This window comes from Centruroides sculpturatus, unplaced genomic scaffold (assembly GCF_000671375.1).
Source record: "Centruroides sculpturatus isolate CEXI.00-Female unplaced genomic scaffold, Cexi_2.0 scaffold537, whole genome shotgun sequence".
Lineage (NCBI taxonomy): Eukaryota > Metazoa > Arthropoda > Arachnida > Scorpiones > Buthidae > Centruroides > Centruroides sculpturatus.
In genome coordinates this window covers 254,597-276,311 of record NW_019384802.1, presented here as the reverse complement: position 1 = coordinate 276,311, position 21,715 = coordinate 254,597, and positions in this window count along the sequence as shown.

Sequence of the window (21,715 nt, the reverse complement as noted above, 5' to 3'; positions counted from 1 at the left end):
CTAAACTAATTAGTTTAAGCACATTGAGCATAGCATAAGATTAAAGCAGTCTGGGCTATTCAAGTTTCTATTTTTACTATTTACAGTCTATTATAGGAAGCAATAAAACAGAAGGAATCGAATTCTTCTGCTTTGATTGTTACTCTCTTTAATTAATAAAGACTACAAGAATAAGTTTTTCTGTACAATTATTTTTCGAAAGATAGATCTAACATCATCAGAACTTTCGATAATATTTATTCTAATTCGACAATTTCTGATAAATAAATGAATAAAAATCTCGATTTTTAGTTGATGTAATGCGACAATCTGATATTAATATTATATATAACAATTGGGTACAAGTCATTCACGTCTTTTAAACAGAAGTTCGAATATAAAAGAGCCGATTAATATAAGTTTTGGTAGAGAATTTTAAAGCACATAAACCTCAAATGGTATAGTAAAATATTCCGTATTCCATTTAACTACGAGTAAAAACAATTGTTTGGAAGTGGATGAATATTTGAAGGAGCGAAAGATTACGAGCCATGTGTGATAAGTGTGTTAGGAAAGAGCTGAAGATGGAAGAACCGAAAGAGATATGCAGACGGAAAAGTGCCTAGAGGAATTTGATAAATGAATTAGTGTATATGTGTAAGCCCTTTTGGCTGCTGTCTACCCCTTCTGGGAAATTAGCTAGAAGATTTGTTTGTATGCATCTATGTAAAAACAATAGTATGAAGTGCAAAGAGTATTTTTGATTATAGGATCAAGTCCTATAATTAAAAATACTCTGTTCCGTATTCCATAATGGTATTCCGTGATAGAAAATAAGTACAATTTTGTACCATGTGACATCTTCAACACGAGTAATATGGGGTTATTTCTCTCAAAATAGATACAATATTTAATTTACACTATTTACACTTGAACTAATTGATAGGGTTCTATCCGGAAAGTTCACATACTGACATACTGTCTGATACATATATTGTACCCAATCTTTTACTTTCAGTAAAATTCAATTGAATAGTATAACGTTGTTTGAAACAATATGTAATTTGAGCGACAATAAACAATTTGAACGACTTAAATGAAATTAAATCAAGTTAAAAACAATATTATCCTATAAAAAGATAATATGTACCGTACTTAGCACAATAATATGAGTGAATTAATGTGTTGGTTTGCAGGAGTGAAGCGTAAGCTCAATATCGAGAGCATGTATAAAATAATAATTGCATATAACGAATCTAGCTTATGTCGCGATTTGGCTAGAACATTTCATTTTATAAAAGTATAAATATTTATGGAGTGGGAGAGTATGACTCCCGTGTAATTATGTGATTGTGCGTGTAAAAAGCTACGTAATTACAGCAATTTAATGAATGTTAGACAATATACAATTACGTGAATCGACAACGAAATACCATGTCTTTAGCAAAGTAATTAAAACGATTCACTTAAATTTTTTCTTTCTATGAATAGTGTATAAAAGCCTATTTGTATATAATAAATCAGTATTTGTTTTTTTTCCACCGCTACAAATAATCTCTTCTATAAAAAAATAACTTGATTTCAAAAAAGTAACTTATTTAAATTACTTCTAATGCAATTTCTCTCTTAACCACGTTACACCTTTTATTCACACCTTAATTTACATTACACTTTCTTTGTTTTCCTTTAAATACATCGTGCTATACGTTTAGAAAATTCAAAAGAAAAGATAAAAAATAATTGAAATAAAGTATTTTTTCATACGAGTGGAATTTAAATAAAGTTAAATGTGATGTAATTAAATAACCGATGATAAAATAAATACTAAAAAGTAAATTTGTTTAAATAAAAGATAAAAGCTTAATTCTTTTCGCTGAATTATGTTTTTTTTTTATGTGGAAAGAAGGAAATGTAGCGTTAAACTTCTGCAGTAAATAACTGAATTAGTAAATAAATATATAACAAATACTGTTTAATTTAATTTTAGAAGAAAGCGAAGCTACTAACAATAAAATATACCGAAGATTATCATAATTAAGTTAACTTTTAATAAATTAATTACAGAAATAAATGTTTTAACGTAACAAAATTTTCTGATATTTTATTTACAAATGGAATTAGCTGTAACAAACCTATCGCAGTTTAAAGTAAATATAAAAATAATCATTGAATGGTGGATAAAATCACTGAATACTGTAGTTGAACACTGGTCGTTCTTCAATAACGGGTTGGGCACGTGAGATTTTCTGGGTTGTCTTCCTGTATTTATAGCTTCATGGAGCCCAGAAAAATTTGAATTAGGGGTCCCATGTACATTGTTGACTTCATAGATTTTTCTTCGAAGAAATTTTTTGGCGGAAATATTTTCTTGTAAAAGATTGGTTCGAAATCTCCTGTTGATGGGAAGTCCAGGCAACTGCCCTTTTTTTGCCCATAGAATAACGTGCTATTGGCCCTTACTTAGACGTTATAAATATATGTTAGATAGATGTTACAGGTGTTATAAATGTGAAGAAAACTCAACAAACTCTACGTGGCCAGCCCATTAGCCAAGCACAAACCCACGATCGACCAGTGTTTAGTTGTTCCTAAAACAACTAGAGTTTCACTCATCCCAAGATTCCCAACGATCCCCTGGATCCCCTGGAGATCGGGATCCCCAGAGGGTCGCGATAAGTTTTACACAATAAAACAAAAAAACAAAAAAGCAGTGGTTAACATACTTTTATTTTATATTTACAATAAAATATAAGTGTGAAACGTGCTGTTTTTAAGAAACTATATTCTCAAATCTGGGCTTTGTATTCAAAACACACAATTAAATCATTTAAGTTCAAAGCAATTTCTCGGTTTTGTTTTGATGGTAATCGTCAATGAGAAACATTTTACGCAGATATACGAGGTTTCGAATGATATCATAATTGTGGAAACGGGGATATAAACAGGACAGAAAGATATAGTAAGAGGAAATCGCAAGTTAAAATCTCGTACAAATAAACCAGCAACGAGGATCATTTTTTGCCGGACAGCCATACTTTCCCTGTTATAACAGCCGAAAGTACAACGGATCGCAGCTTCAAAAAATTTGGGAACCCTTACACTAATCAATTTTCTAGAGAGACTAATTAATTATAGATTATTCCTAATTGTTTTACATTGATGGAAAATATGACGACAAGCCATTTATCATAATTTATATAAAACTGAACTTTTTTATTCTTAAGAAAAAAATAATAATACATTAAATGAAAAATAGATAAGTGTGATACGTAAAGCATTAAATATAGCTGTTACTAACCCGAAGATAACAGCATTGTATCTTATATATAACCGAGTGACAGTGTCACCAACACACGACCATCCTTCACTAATTTTCACGCTTGGTTCGTCCTAAATGAAAGGAAACTTCGTATTCTTTCTCATCTTTCGGGCTTCACCTTTGCGAAAATTTGAGAACGGAAATGACGACAGTTGAGAAAAGTTGAGAATTTGTGTCAAAGAGACGGCGATTGAATGGAAAATCTATTCATAGTTCACTTAATTATAATCTTTAACAATATCCTGTGTTTTCTTAAATTCATTTTTCTACATTTTCCAATAGATCTTTTTGATCTTTGCCATTTGTAATTTTGTTTCCATTTACTATTTCCTAAGGTTATTATATTCATTAATGACTATCCTACGTCTTAAATGTAAGATATTAATACATAAAATATGAGTAATTACCTTTAACGTAGCTACTTTTAATAAAATTAAATTACATTAGAATCTCGACATAACGCACCCCCACTTAAAAGTTTTTCAGAAAAAAATGTTCGTAGTTATGGAGTTCTGACCTCTATTTAAGCAATAAATTTTTTGTTTAAATCGAGAGCAACCCCTTCTTCCTCTTTCTCGTCCTCCATTTTCAGAAACACAATAGCTTTTTCTAGCTCAGAATTAATTGTTCTGAATCTTTCCATACGATCACGACACTGTATCTTCTCTCCATCATTCTAAATGTAGCAACATTTCCTTTAAATTTATTATTGTAATTTCAATCATACACGCGGTAATTCTATTATTTATATACTAATTTATTGGCTATTTTTATGATTTTTGTATTTATTGTTGTTATTTAGTCATCCAGTAAACTGCGAATAATCGACAATATTGACACCTCTTCTTCAATTAATTCGCTTAAAGGTGGATCGATTGCATTATTTCAAACAGGAAATAATATATTATATTAGTTCATTCTAAAAGTATATCCTTATATGATTTTGTGTGTATGGAAGAGAAAGGGCGAATGTGGCTGTGTGTTAGCTGATTATTCCCAATAGAAAGTGACTGTTAGCAATAGAAGCAATACAACATGTTCAAGTTTAATAAAATTTAATATTTGTTTTTAAACTATAAAAAGTCTCTTGATCGAAATAGGAGAATTATTATTATAAAAATTGAAATTTGGAGTATATATCATAAAGAAATTCAATTTGTATTATCCTATCCTATTTGTATTCTGTATTTTTAATTAAAAAACAACAAAGTTGATTTAAATTCTGTACAAAATTGGGAAAAGATTCCGTTAGGATTATAAGTTTGAACTTTTCAAACTAATCAAAAATTTTTTCTTAAAAATATAAGTAGCGGATGATCTCAGGTTAATTAAAGTACCCCTATGTAAAGATGTCTACAGAAAGATTTAGCAGCCTAATAAAGCGAAATCTAGTAAGATAATATCTCAAGACACGAGGAAACATTTCTTGTAAAAACAAAAATTAGTACTAAAACTCGCTACTATGGCACTTTTGGTACTTGCTGCAAGCAACAAGTACGCAATTTTATTGGTGGTGACACTTAAAAAGTTTACTTTATCGAGGATATGTCGCAAATTCTGGAGCTTCGAAACAGTATCACACTACACCACAGAGGATCGATTACGTTGAACACCCTATTCAAGGACCAAGAGGTATTTACAGAGAATAGAGCAGCATCGCTTAGGTCTCTGCATAGAGCGAGTTTCTTGTAAGAATAAAATGTTTATAGTTTGCAGTGCCAAAAATGCTTTCTTTCTTATTAATTATTATGAATACCTTTGAAATAGATGATTTACATTAGACTGAGATAAAAAACGAATCTTTGTAAAGAATTCTCATAAAACCACGTACGCTCTTATGCTTGAATTGGATTAGATTAAATTAATGGGATAATGGGCAACACAGCATATGGACGATCTACTAGGGAATGCTTACAGAAGAGACTTCTATAAGAAAGTTGAACCTGGAAAACTCCACCTGACCAGTTCGTTAGTGTGATGCAAACCCAGGTTCAATTACCAGTTTTCATTAGATTTATCCACTTGAACAGCTGTAGTTCGGGGAGGTCGAAGTGATAAAGTTTTTATTGAAGAATTTTTTACCACTTTTGTGTTGTTATTCATATAAGATGACATTAAGCACGTGGATTGAAAACTAAACTTTATTCTTGTGAGCATTTTCTATATGTTTCTTTGAGTTCCCATTATAAAAGTTTAATTGCTGCTGAGAAAAGTTATTTAAATTCCTTCCAGTTTTCAAGCATCGACTCAAACATCAAAAAAGCCTCACGTTTAAATTCATTCACTCTTCTTGCTACAGTGTTTTTAGTTTTCTTTCTTACATAAAAAGAAATTTCAAATTATTTATGAAATTAATGGCGTTTTATTAATTAATTTAATGAACGTTATAACATTTAATTTTCCGCTCTAAGAAGACCATAAACCAACGCATGACTCGGTGCAACAACTTTAGTCATTCTATTATATAACACGCGTTTTGAGTGTTTTAACACTTAAATCAGGAACAATTTTTCTCCCCGAATACATCACATCTTGGCATAGAGCTTATATGCATGTTGTTATCCAATCTAGACTTATACAGTATATTGCAACTTTTATAGCTGAGAATTTCAAATTTATATAAAATTTTGAATTAAATCANTGAAAAAAAATAACCAAAAGTAATATATTTAATGCATTATTCTTTAAATATGCCACAACCTGTAGCATATTATACAAATTAAATGTAGTGTTAAAGACTAATTTATAGATTAATTATACATAATTCGACGTATTACTAAAAAATGTTCTTTTTATTTTTGATTTGAAAATCATCTTCTCTTCATCATCTGCACTTTTTCGCATCACCTGCAGCAATTCTCTGTCTTACTTGTAGAGAATTATTCGCTGAAAATTGGAAACAATACAAAATTATAGTTATTATGCATAAAAAAGAAATTCAAAAAAGTAATTTTGAAAACCGCCGATTTATTCTATTTTTATCGAATAGTTTCATTGCTTCAACAACTTCAAAGAAACTCATTTATTTTCATTACTAAGCTCGATACCGCCATATTCGTGCATTCACGTGGAATCGAAGCTAAAACAGTCAAATTCCTGTATAAAGGCTATTGACGAAACATAAAATGACCGTTATTTAAATATTATTTTGCACGCAAACAGGTTATTTTATTCTGGAACGGTCCTGAGAATATGGCCGATGTTTAGAGACAGAAGTTAAATACAGTCAAACCTGTAAACAACGACCAGTGTCGGGGGGGAAACCTGGTTGTTGGTCCAAAGTGTCCGTTGTTAGGAAGTGATTTTGTATGCATTTTTCTTAAAAACACTTCGAAGTTATTGCTTAAGTCAAGGTATATTTTTGAAACAATGATTTACGCACTTTCTTATATTTGAAGGTAAAATTTATACACAAATATATAAATAAACACCTGAAAACAACTTTTTTGACTCCTTTCAATTCATTCTATAATGTTTCAATATTGATTTCCTACAAGTAAGTGAATATTAAAAGACAACAGTCGTAAATGCGCGTTATAAATGTCATTTTAATTTACTTACATTTTTAAGGATAATTGAAAATACAGTTGTTTTCGTATTCTAATACCTACCTCTATAACAATTAATTGGAATAGGCAAGGCATACTTGAGTGATTTGCCAAACAGGTTACTTCTCTGAAGGATTTTCTATGGGGAAACTGATCCCTAAAGGTGTTAGACATGTTAAGATCCTTAAAAACCAGCCCGTTGGTCAGGCGGGAACCCGTAACCAACTAATGTTCAGTGATTTTATTTACGCGGCACTTTTGTGGGCAACAATCAGCTGGAGTAAGTACTGTACATTACTGTACGTCTAATTTTTACTACTGTTTTCATCACGACGGTCATATGACCGAGTGGTTAAGGTCACACCCTACCGCTACGGAAACCCGGGGTCGATTCCCGACGGATCGAAAATTTCATAAATTTTTGTAGGTGATCAGTCCGAATACGTCGGGTTCAGTCTTTCATAACTCAACCACCCCATTGTGGGCTTGGGATAACCATAATATAATGGTTCTATATTGTCTACTTGGACCTACCTTGTTTACAAATAGGGCTTATTATACCGGCATAGTTTCTGATTAGCAAAGAGAGAAAATCTTAGTCAAAAGAAAATATCTCGTAAAGGTACTGTATTTTGTTTTGACTTTTTGACTAAGACTTCCTCTCTTTGCTAATCAGAAACTATGCCAGTATAATAAGCTCTATTTGTAAACAAGATCTAAGTAGACAATATAGAAAAAATATTAAGATAATATTTACTACGTAGTAGACTCAGAAGACATAACACAATTTAATTCTAAGAGTTTTTGCAAGTGGGAAATTATAAGTTCATATGTAACTAATATTTATAATGGTTTCTTATGATCCGTATTGTTTTATTTCTCCATTATTCCTTACCACGAGACCATCTGTCTTGTTGCATAAAAATCACAAGCTACAAGACTTATAATACTTGTGGCTGGTAGCAAGTACAGTACTTGCAGCTTGTTACTGATTATAAGAAACTTTACACAACCAAAATTGTCTATGTCTAATAGCTTTGTAACTAGTTACAAAATTTTTATTCATTGTATTTTGTTTGTAATTTTTAACTTGTAAAGCTTTGTAACAACAACAAGAATCTTATGTAACATTGTCTCGAATATCTTTGTATCGTTCAAGGTTGTCCAAGTAACTTACTTGTGTTCATTTTATCGTTAAAGGGCATACATACAACATTAAAATTTAACATTAATTAATTAATTGATTGATTCACGGGATAAGGCAACGGAAAACACGAGAGATATACCAACAGAAAACATTTCAGAACTCTTATTAGAAAAACTGACCCTTATTTAAACGTCAGACACGTGCAAAAAACCCGGAAATAAACCCACGACTAGTGTTTAGTGGTTTATCCACACGGACACGGATAAATTCAAGAATAAAACTGGCGTATTTAGCGTATTTAAAATGATAAAATTAATTTTTAATAAATTAATACAGATTTAAATGAGTTAAGTGAAAAATCAATTTATAAAATTCTACCGAATTAATTACGGATAAATGACTAATTATACAATATAGAAAACTTAATTGCAGATTTTGTAATGATTATATTTCTGATAATCACAGTTTATTTGATAAGAATTCTCTGGGGCCATTTATGGATTTCCAAAAGTAAACATGTCGATGTTAAGTCTAAGAATAGAAGAATATAGAATATCAATAAACTATTAAATTGAATTTTATTCTATCTTAATTGTCTAAAGGATTTTAAATAAATATAATAAGCTATATCACCAATTTGCATCGAAACTTAATATAATTAAACGATACTTCATGAATTCGTTGCGTTACTATTAACACAATTTCATTAAATTTATCACAAAATAACGTTAAAACTCTTTAAAAAATTAAATTAAACTGAAAACTAAAAAAGCTGTTTATTTTTTTTTAGTAAAAAATATTTTTATCTAGAACCGCCGATTTATTCTATTTTTATCGAATAGTTTCATTGCTTCAACAACTTCAAAGAAACTCATTTATTTTCATTACTAAGCTCGATACCGCCATATTCGTGCATTCACGTGGAATCGAAGCTAAAACAGTCAAATTCCTGTATAAAGGCTATTGACGAAACATAAAATGACCGTTATTTAAATATTATTTTGCACGCAAACAGGTTATTTTATTCTGGAACGGTCCTGAGAATATGGCCGATGTTTAGAGACAGAAGTTAAATACAGTCAAACCTGTAAACAACGACCAATGTCGGGGGGAAATCTGGTTGTTGGTCCAAAGTGTCCGTTGTTAGGAAGTGATTTCGTATGCATTTTTCTTAAAAACACTTCCTAAATAAATGGCCGCTGTTTAGAGGTGGCCAATATTAAACTTTCAATAACTGAAATTTAGACATACAATTATAAATCAAATCTGTCGTTCTTCTCCATATATTATTAAATCATTCATTTTATTAATTAATTATATAAAAAATAAATTTAGTTGAGAATATATAATAGACAATTTTTTATAAGTAAAAGTTTTATTGAATAAAATTTTTTTTAAATTATAAGATAATTATTTCTTTCAACAAAGTATGACGTGTTAATAAATATTCGGAAAATAAATGAAGTTAAAGATAATTCTGTAGTGATACTCCGCGTCAAGAACCATTAATAAACTGTCATTTATCAAAGTAAAATTCTACCGAATAACTTTATAATTTAATTTAAAAATAGATTCAACTTTTATTGCGGGAGAAAAATATATATAAATATAGCATTTAAATATAATTCAAGTTATTTTAATTATAATAAATATGTAAATCAGTAGATACGTAAAGAAAACCCATAGAACACCAAACGGCTCATACGTAGGTGAGGCGTGAACCCACGACTACCAAAGACGCAATGTTTTTATCATAATTATATTTAATTATACATTATAATAACTTTTGAAGATTTTCTGCATTGTAAGTTCAGTATTAATATATAATTTTATAATAACTTATATTAAATTTAACGAATTGTTGACAATAGCAAACACTCTCTTCCCCTAATTTGTTCCCTAAATCGTGGGTTTATTGTATTTCAAAATAGCTTTTATACGATTTTTATGTATATCATGCTAATAAATATCATCTAATTGTATTTAATTATAAAATTAACAGTTCTTAAATTCTTAGATATTACAGACGACGTAAAACTTTACTTTTGTAAGGCATGCTGTATTATTATGCATCTTACTTTAACAAGTGTTCATCCATGTGTACATTTATTAAATTTAAAATCGAATTAAATGAACTTTAAATTGATCTTTATTCTTGCTCTTGAGAATGACTTGTAAAATGCCCTTTCAAAGTGGACAACCGACGTTTATTCTTGCAAAGTACTCATGGAAAAGCACAAAAATCTATCTTTATTCTCTCAAAATTAACTGCTAACTTCGAAATTACAAAACCTAACTTTAAATTATTAATTAATAAACAAAAAGCTTCCGAATTTTAATTTGCAAACTTTGATACAAAAATAAAAAAAACTTCAAACTAAATATCATTTACTAATTCTTAACTTATAAATAATACTACGTGTACTGTACATTTAAAAGGAATTCGAAAATTCTGTACATAAATTTAAATTTTAAAAGAAACGGTGTAAGTAATATCGACATCAAGTATCATCCATCAACGAATTTCTTTACTAGAAATAGGACCATTTATATTCTTCGACCGTAAAATCTAAGAAAATAAGATTGGATGGCGTCTTTACTTCAAAGAAAATTAAGTGAAGAAATTACAATCAATCTAAGTGATCTACTTAGCAGTAAACTAGACTCATTCTTTCACAAAATATCATTAAGAGATTGATTTCCTCGCACCACTGGCCGTGTGGGTTAGTCGCGGGTTCGTGCCTCACCAACGGGGGATTTTTCACTTGTCTAACACCTATATATGAATTAGTTTCAGTGCCCCTTTGGCGGGTTGCCCATATGTTGAATTGCCTTATGCTATCAATCCGTTCTTGAATTAAATTCACTAATATAAATGAACGTGAAGCAATAAAATTGCCTTCTATTCCAGAAATAATCGATAGCGATTCTTTTCCATATAAAATTTCATTAAAATTAATAATAAATTAATTTAATAAATAAATAATTCTAAGCTAATAATCTGGCAACGAGACGTGTAAAGATTGAGTGACAAATCCCTATTGAATAATTGGAGATTTGAGAGATATTTATACTTTATACAAATAATGTATGCTTAATTGAATGATAAGATAGCAAAGTATAAGTGAGTACTTGTCAGGGAATTAGATAAGCTTTATCTCATCCTTTTAGTATAATTTGGTTATAAAGTAATTAAGAATTCGATGAAAATTATTTGAATTGCATTTTTATAAATTTACAACACAGTAAAATCTATGTAAAATGGAATATGTATAAAGTGTAAACTTGCCTATACAGAAAAATACTTTGGTGTAGTACGCTTCTGGTATTATTTAATCACTTTTCTACCAGTTTTTTAAAAGAAAAACTTAGTCTATAATTCGTATTCACTAGTTTAACTGGAACTCGCAATCCAAAACTGGGTTAACTGGCTTTTGAGCCATCCTGTATGCTTAATTTTCTTTTTCTTTTCTTATTTATAGTTAGGATTTATGTAATTTTTTCACTTTAATATTCTAAAATAAAATGAAAACTATCCAATATATTATATCATAAAGCACATTTATATCCGTTTTATCGTATAATAAAATAAAGATGATTTCAATATTTAATGTTTGCATTATCATGTAAAATAGATCTNTTTCTACGGAAAAATGTCACCTATTTAGGTGTTATACACGTGAAGAAAACCCGGAAATCTCCACGTGGTCAGGTGTGAAACAACGACTGCTGTTCGGTGATTTTATCCATATTCACGGAAGACAATTTGTTGAGTCAACATTAAAAGGAAATTGTATTAAGCAATATACTTATCAAATAACCGAAAAAATAAAGTTTAAGAGGCTTAATTTTTTATTAATTTAATATTAAAATATATAATATAATTAAAATTTTAAATTTCAATTAATTGAGTAAGCAGATTTTTTTATTCAAGTAATTTAAATTAAAAAAATAAATAATAAGTAATTAATTGAACGCTGACGGAAAATGAAGTGAAAAGCAAAAAATATTTAAAATAAGAATCAATTAATTGAATTAAAAGAATTTAATTCAATTAAGTTTTTGATGCTAATTCATTTAAGAAGACTTCAAGATGTTGCACACTCATTTGTGTTTATTTAATACACTGAAAACCACAAATAACTATTTTAAGAAAGAATTGAAACCTATTTTCTTTGTTAAAACGATAAAATTAAATGGTTGTAGTAAAGTAATTACCTTTTTTTCACGGGATAGATATAATAAATGGTTAATTTATTAAAATATTTTAAATTGTATAATCATTTTAAAACCTCGATCACGTTTCAGCGTGTTACGTGCAACACGAATTTATGAAGTAAATTTAATTTTTTACGTCGAAAAATTATTAAATTTTTATTAATAAATAATTATTAAATATGAATTAAAGATAAACTTATTGCATATATATTTAATAAGTTGCATAAAATCAATACATTTTTATTTTATTTAAGGATATTTTCTTCACAAATATGATCCATCTGTTATACGAGAAATCAAAAACTTGTAGATCAAGGAAGAAGAAAAATGAAGAAATTACAAGTAATTTGTATTCCTTAAAGGCAAGGATAAATATTTTCTCTGTAAATATGATTCATATGACGACGTAATGAAGGAACGTAACAAGGAATCAGATCAATAATGAGAAAAAAAGAGTATTTTATTGTGTTAGATACAATTATTTTAATAATTATAAAGCTTACAGCTAGAAAGGAACCGTTCAAATTACCATATTTCATAAATTTGATGCATTGGAGAAAGGAAAAAGTAATTAATTTAGATTTCAATAAATGTAGAGAACGAAAGTGTTTCTATGTGACTTCTACAATTTCTTTATTAAAGAAATTAATAAAGTTTAGGAATCTTTAAGTGCTTTTGTTGAATAACTTGTAACTTAAGAATTTGTCAATTGTGAAATAATTGCTTAGATGTCAAATAAAAAAACAGGAAAAATTGTTTCGACAGTTATAAACATAAATTACTTAGTGTCAAATTTAAAGTAATATTTGATTTAAAAAATATTGTAATAAGAAATTGAAAAACCATATTAATATATTATAGGAATGAGTGAAATGAATTGAATTCATGAAATAAGGCAACCTAACACGTAGACGATCTGCCTTCTGGGTGGATATTCTACGAGAAATTGACACTTATTTAGGTTAGACACGTGAAGAAAACCTGAAAAACTCCACGTTGGTCAGGCAACCCTGGAAAAATGGTGTTATCTATTAGAGCACTGGTGGTCTATGACAAATAAAAAGCGTAAAGATGAACACCCCGAATACATCACATCTTGGCATAGAGCTTATATGCGCGTTGTTATCCAATCTAGACTTATACAGTATATTGCAAGTTTTACAGCTGAGAATTTCAAATTTATATAAAATTTTGAATTAAATCATAATTAATAATTTAAAAATTATCGTTGTTTCATCTTAAACAAAATATTCTAATGCAAATCAAGATATCAGTTTACGTTAAAATAAAATACTAAACTGAAGTTCACTTTATAATCAATCATTCACAAAATGCCGTGCTTAGAAAAGAAAATCGCAGATAACCTTTTTATAATTTTTTATTGAGTCCATGATTTATTACGAATCAAAACTTTTTTTAAATAAATATTCTAATTTCATAATAAAATTTTATAAGGAAACTTTACGATGCTGAAGTGAAGATAAAACTTGAATTTAGGATTCATCTTTCCTGTAAGTTGATATATTATTCTCGTTGAAAAAAACCATTTCGTCACAAATTGTAAATTTATGTTTCGTAGTTTACACAATTTTTACATTTTTGAAAAATTACAAATTCAAATAATGGTATTAAAAATCAAGATTTACTGTTCTTGAACTACTGTAATGACTATTGAAAACTGTTACAAATCCACGATAAAAAATATTATACACGTCAAAATAAACTTTAAAATTTCAAAAATTCAAGGATAAAATACATTTAAAAGTCCCCCTGGAACCTATTTGCATTATTTTAAAATATGCTCTTGTATTTATAAGAATAATATACGAAACATAGGCTATATGTATCTGTGTGGGTGTGTGTTTGTCTGTACGTGCGCTTATGCGTGGGTGTGAGACTGTTCGTCTGTGTGCGTGACTGGGTATGTGTACAAGTGGAATATATCTTGCATTATATCTTAGGATTGGCTGAACCAAATATTTTGAAATTTTGCAGGGTCGTTTCTATATATATATATGGGGTATCAAGACTTTTGGGAGTTAAAAGTAAAAAGAGTGAAGGGATCTAAAGTGGGGTCGGACTTAATCAAATTTTTACTCGTTATTAGCATTTACATTTTTAAATCGTAATTTATTTATATTTTTTTGTAACTTATACTGTAAGTTTTGTATTGTAATTTTTATGTCTGTAAAGTTTTTCCGTATACTGTATTTTTAAAGGATGTAAATAAGAATATTATTTTGGAAATTTGTGAAGAAAACATTTTATAGTATATTTAAAGTAATATGAAACATTCGTTTCTATAGTTCAACACGTGTTAAACTGTACCAGTGAATATTTATATATATGTACTGTACTATACTGTCCAGTATATACAGTATGTAAGTATTTGATAGAGTAAATTGATACTTAGGAGTTATAAANATAAAATCAGATATTATATTCATTGTGACGTCGTCACAACGCCCTGTTGCAATTTTTAATCATTTTTAAATTTAAAAAACAAAATCACGTTACTTCCGGTCCAGACCAGAATTTCGTATATAATCCAGGTTCCGTATCTGCTCTCGTCTTTAGCAGTGTCATTTTTAAATTTAAAAAAAATGTCTCTTTCGATTAAAAACCGAATAAGTAAAAGAAGAATAAGAAATGTTTTAATTATTAAAATTTTCCTACCATTTTTTTTACATAATTTTTTAAATGTTTAATTAACTTTCGGATTTAATTAGTGTCGTGTGCGACTAAAGAATATACTTAAAGTATATAAAATGAATTTTGTTTGCTACAGTTAAACACGTTTTGATTTTTCTAGTTTTAATGTATGCAAATGAAACAAATGTAATGTAATTTAGAATCCACACTTTTATATCTTAATTATTTTCGTTTGAGTACAGTCCATCAAACAATTTTCCTTTTGTGCAAGGATTTTAAGTGTAAATAGGAAATTGCTTGTCAAGTTAATTCGCCTAAACTATTTTTAATTGTGTCTAAATTATAATAAATATTTTTGAATTGCTACGTTTTAATTCAAACGATAAAGCATTTCAATTTTTATTTATTTCTTGCAGACGGAATAAGGAAATAATTAAAAAGTTGAATTGATTGTTGTTAACTATTTATTATTTTTTTTATAGGCAAAATAAATACAATGAACGAACAAACAATTCTGTCTTTTATCTATTTTTTATGCAGTAGATCTTAGGAGCAGAGTCTACTGTAATTACTAAACATGCAGAGAACATACGAAAATTAATCTCTTTTCCTTTGTCTATGGAGTTTAAATGATTAAAATTTAAAAGTCATTAAAATCTCTTGTTTTCAATTTCCTCGAATAAATACGAAAACGTAAAGATGAACTAAACCATGCGCATTTTTCTTTGGTAAAATTCTTATATGGTATATTTGTTTAAATTCATGTCAAAATCAGAAAAGATTTATATGAAAAACAGAATTAGGAAACTGTTGTAAATTTAAAAATTAATAGACTGTGACATTAATCTTTTCGAATAAACTTTGAAAAAGAGGAAAAAGGTTTCTTTCATTGTGTTTAGAACTTTAAAAATTCCTTACGCATCCAATCTCACGTATTTACAATTATTTAGAACTATGATATTCGTATAAGACGTATCTCTGTTCATTTTCAATGTCTACAGCAATAATCAATTTTATGAAAGAATTTGAGTTGCAAATTTGATTACAGAATTAAAAATTTCAATTCGTCGAATGTTTTATAGAAATAACGATTTTGTTAAAAAAAGGGGAACTTTTAAATCAGTGAGAAAAGTAATTACGTCAGTAAAAACCATACAAAGTAAATTTATCTTTTCCTTAATCTAAGAGTTAATGGTTTAAGAATTAAATAAATGAAGTGGAAACTAGGAAAGAAAGAACGAGTAAGAATTTTTGAATCTTGCCAATTGTTACTGTAAAATTTCTTTCTGTATTTCAAGTAAAGAAGAATTTTTCGCTGAATTTATTTATAAGTCAATGTTGAAAATTTAATAGGCAAATTTACGTGAAGCGTCTAATTTACATTTAAATTATTGAAAATATTTATTCGAATTGGAAACTTTTTACTTTGGAAATCATGCAAATTACTTAATTTCAATCTTGGAATTAAACATTCTCATTTCATAAAATTGCATAAATTAATACGTCTTTATATGAATATAATATATAGGCCTACATCTAATGAATTCTAAAACACTAAACAAAGGTTTACAGTATTGTATTTAATACTTCAAATCACAACCAATTTTATCAGAACACTGATGGTATTTGACGGGTTTTCTTCGCGTTATAACCCCTAAACTGGGGCCCGATTCCTATAGAAAGTTCTCCCGAAAAGCACATATTGTCCATCCCATTAATATTCCTTATCCCATTAAAATTCAATTCAATTTCATCATTGTCAATTCAACTTTTCTTAAAACATCTTATATGCATATATTTATACGTCGATATATTAAATTTTACATTCTTTCAATATGATATCTCTTATCTTCAGACATATTATTAATCACTAAACAAGTTTAAGTAATGACTATTTCAGTTACATCGTAAGGTATTGTTTCATTTGCGTAAATTGCTTTAACTTTTACATTTTAATCAATATCCGAAGATACGTGCTAAGTTACAATTTTATTATCATTACACATAATACAAGGCACATATTAATCAATTACTGCAATCAATACATCACTGCTTTATATGCTATACATGTTATTAATAAAATAATATTACGTTGGGTATTTCACGCTACATGCTAATCCTTACTACAATTAAGGAATAGATCGAGGATGCGTTACATAACTTTGGGTGCGTATGACGACGTTAAGGATCGTTGCAGAGTACACTCACAGTAGTTAATAGTTGAAAAGTATAAAGTATAAAAATAGCATTACATAGTTTATGGACGATCTGTTAAAAAGAAAATTGTCATAGAAGTTATAGAAAATGTAATCTCGAGTCTTAAAGAGTTTCACAGAAGACGTACCCTTAATCTTTGGACGTTTCAAAGAAGAGTATAAAGAAATGTTTACTTTATATTATTTGGAAAATTGATAGACAGAAAAGAAAATAATAAATTTTAAAAATTGATATTGGATTCTTGTATTGAATAATCACAAAATAGCAACTGAAAAGTCCTTTTTGTAGGAGAGAATAGCTTATATAACAAACGATTTCTGCAATTTTATAATACAAACCATTTATATACAAATTATTTGGTGTTAATATGCAAGTATTTGCATACAGAATACACTAGATTTAACTAATATCATAGAAGTGCTTTACGTAGACAGCAATTTAGTTACGAAATAAATTTATGAATTACAGCAATAAAATTTATATTAAAGAATTATTTTTTGTCAACTTAGTAGGTGAACAGAGAAATAAATTAAACAAAAGCATTTGTTTGATTAATAAAGCAAATGAGATACAATTGAAGAATCCTTTGGAAGTAGCAGGAGTCGTATATGAGTTGATGTGCACGTGTACAGAATGGAAATACTATATTGGAGAAACAGGAAGAAAACTGGAAGTGAGGCTGAAAGAGCATGAAGCGGCAATCCGACTAAATAGAACAGAATCCCCGTGGCAACAACACTGCAGTATAACAAATTGTATTATTGACCGAAATAATATTAAAATATTGTATAAAGTAAAAAATCTTGTAAAAAGATGCATCATAGAACATTATTGTATTAAAGGACATGTAAATTGTATAAATTTAAATAGTGGCGCATGTGTTAATGCATGCTGGGATAGCTTGATAGAGTATAAANTTCTATCTTACGATTTTCAATGTAAATCGTGATCGAGATTCAAATCGTGTGCGGTACGTTGGGCATCGTTTCTTCCCTCATTGCGGAAAGGAGTGGGCTCATACCGGATGATCGACCCCATTCCGCAATGAGATCCTCCCGTAATGGACATAATTGTAGCCGATCTATAGCTTAAGTGCTTTATGTTAACGACATCTCTCAATACTCTACAGTCGAATCTACAAATAAATAAGAACCGAATATTTAACCATACCAATAGGTGTTAACGATGCAAAATATAGGAATAGGAAAGGTTCTCAGATTTCTGGTGTAATGTATTTCTGTTTATGATTCATTCGTTTTAAATGGATCCATTTCTTCTTCAAATTTATATATAAAATAATAAAATAGTAGGGTTTGACGCGATACGGATAACGGTGGATTATCTTGAAGCTATGAAAGTTTCTTCTTTCGTTAACCAGAGAGACAGCGTGTGTTTGAACCCTTTCCACTTAGAGAACAAACGCCAAGAAGTTCAGTTGTGAAAGAAGACATAACTACTTGTAAATTTTCGTGGGTTTTCGTGTCCATTCTCTTTATCTGTCCACGCTTGTCAACTTTATTAGATGTCAATTACATCCGCGACTGTTAGAAAGACCGACTATAATAAGTCTAAATAAAACATTTTTTACTTTACTTTCGGTTAAATATACGTGGATTGTATCTGGTGTCGTGGTATTTAAAGTTGAGACTCTCTAGACTAATTGTGATCGTTCTGTAGTTACAATGTGTAGTGAGTGCTTTACGTTAATTATTTAATCAATCAAAGATTTTTTGGGTGAAGTGCAATTATTTGATTATGCTTTTCTACATTTAATTCAAAAATCGATGTCGAAAGAAACTTTGTATCGTGTGGGTATCTCGAAATAAACACTTATTAACTTAAAATATTTTTGCAATAATTCAAAATAAAGAATTTTGCTACACAATGTAAATGTAATATTGATTTAATAATTACAAATTAAATTTAGATAGGAATTTATTGAATTTCGCTAAACAGTTTCTTACTGTCAATTGTAAACATCTGTTCATGAAAAAGTCAATAAATTCGAATTTCGTATGCAAATTAGTGAACTCCAAAGGATCACCAAACTCAGTAAATAATATACTGTACAGTACATTAGTGTTCTATCTTACAATTTTCAATGTAAATCGTGATCGAGATTCAAATCGTGTGCGGTACGTTGGGCATCGTTTCTTCCCTCATTGCGGAAAGGAGTGGGCTCATACCGGATGATCGACCCCATTCCGCAATGAGATCCTCCCGTAATGGACATAATTGTAGCCGATCTATAGCTTAAGTGCTTTATGTTAATTAATTAATCAATCAATCAATACTACTAATTAAAATCAAAACTTGCAACTTCAAAGTTATATTTATGTTATATTAGCTTAATTTCTTAAGAAATTTCAAATAATTTTAAAAGTTTTTAAAAGCGCTTTTATTGATTATATTTTTAAGATTAGGGAGGTGATTAGATTAGGATCATCCAGCCCATATACATTACTACAATGCATTTAGATGTATATATGATTAAATTCCATATTTGGCTATGTTTCCCGGGTTTCGAAGTAGTGTAAGTAAGGTGGTGGGGCCATCCCGTAAAATACCATTAAAGTGGATTGTCATCGGACTGTTATGTCCTCAGACATTCAGCCTTTTTTCTTAATTAGAAATGGATGGAATTTGAGATTTAAGGACACAGCACAAAATTAAATAAAAGCGTTTTAAAGAAAAAAAAACGATAAACTGTTCAAATGAAAGCATTAAAAATAAAGATTTATTTTTTAACGGTTTAAAGCTGTACTTTGGTATCGAAGCCATACAATTATTGAAATATTCTCTTATAATGAAATAAACATCGATCTCTTAGTGTTTTAAGAGATCTTTCACAGATGCTCCAAGAGAATGATTTCATAAAACTCTAGAGAATTAATTCGAAGAGTTGGAAAAGTTGTCCAGAGAAAGCTACACGAAAGAATCTTCATCCTAAAGTTGTTATTTTTCAAAAGCAATCCACGACAATATTATCTTAGCCCGTGTCAAAACTAAAGAAAAAGTGAATTAATTAATGATTTAAAAAATATTAAAAAATACTAAAATTAAATTATATCGTCACATTTTGACAGTTTATTAACTAAAATAATAATAAATTGAATAATCACTCAAAATATTATACATCAGATTATAGTGCATAGAAATAAATATGAATTTGAATCCATCACAAATAGAAATGAAATGCACTAAGTAGACCACAGATTGGATTGGATTGATGAAATAAGAGAACATAACATATAGGCAATCTACTAAGGGTGTGTCTCCCAAGAGAAACTGTGAAAAACTGCATTAACCATAATTTAGGAATTAGACACGTGAAGAAAACCCGAAAATCATGTAGCCTGTCCATTGGACAGGGACGAACCCGTGACGAATGAGCAATGTACCACAGGAAATACAATTTATTGCTTTTGTTTTTTAGTCTAATTGAAGCGGTTAATTTGACATTTTAACTTCTGTTTCCTGCATTAAACCTTCCAGAAATCAATATTCTGTCATCATAAGAATATGAAGGACTTCTGATATCGAAATCCTTTGAACTCGATATACCATTATTTACCTACAGCGGAAGTTATCGATCACATATATAGAAGGTTGTTACATTAGTAAAATAAATATTGAATAAATTAAAAATAGTCAAAATCTATACTTCGATATTCTTCACGAAATAGTAATTTAACATTATTCAATATTAAATATTCTGTCAAGAAATAATGATAATTAGTAAATTGAACAGTTTTACGCTAGTTTACGACATTGACCTGAAAAAGAAGATTAAAAGGTTCTAAAGACATAGATAAGTGATTGATGCGTGTTTAAATTAATTACATATTTTATAGGTAAATTACATATGTAGTTAGGAAGAAAAACGAAGAATAGGTTAAATAAAATCAAACAAAGATGTTATCATCACGAAATTCTGCAATTAAACAACCATTACTTGCGCTACAGAGATCAAAAATACAATTAAATTTCCTACGTTCGGATAAAGTACAGAAGATTGCAAACAAACCAAACACGATTCATTATAAATGATTATANCGGAAAATGAAGTGAAAAGCAAAAAATATTTAAAATAAGAATCAATTAATTGAATTAAAAGAATTTAATTCAATTAAGTTTTTGATGCTAATTCATTTAAGAAGACTTCAAGATGTTGCACACTCATTTGTGTTTATTTAATACACTGAAAACCACAAATAACTATTTTAAGAAAGAATTGAAACCTATTTTCTTTGTTAAAACGATAAAATTAAATGGTTGTAGTAAAGTAATTACCTTTTTTTCACGGGATAGATATAATAAATGGTTAATTTATTAAAATATTTTAAATTGTATAATCATTTTAAAACCTCGATCACGTTTCAGCGTGTTACGTGCAACACGAATTTATGAAGTAAATTTAATTTTTTACGTCGAAAAATTATTAAATTTTTATTAATAAATAATTATTAAATATGAATTAAAGATAAACTTATTGCATATATATTTAATAAGTTGCATAAAATCAATACATTTTTATTTTATTTAAGGATATTTTCTTCACAAATATGATCCATCTGTTATACGAGAAATCAAAAACTTGTAGATCAAGGAAGAAGAAAAATGAAGAAATTACAA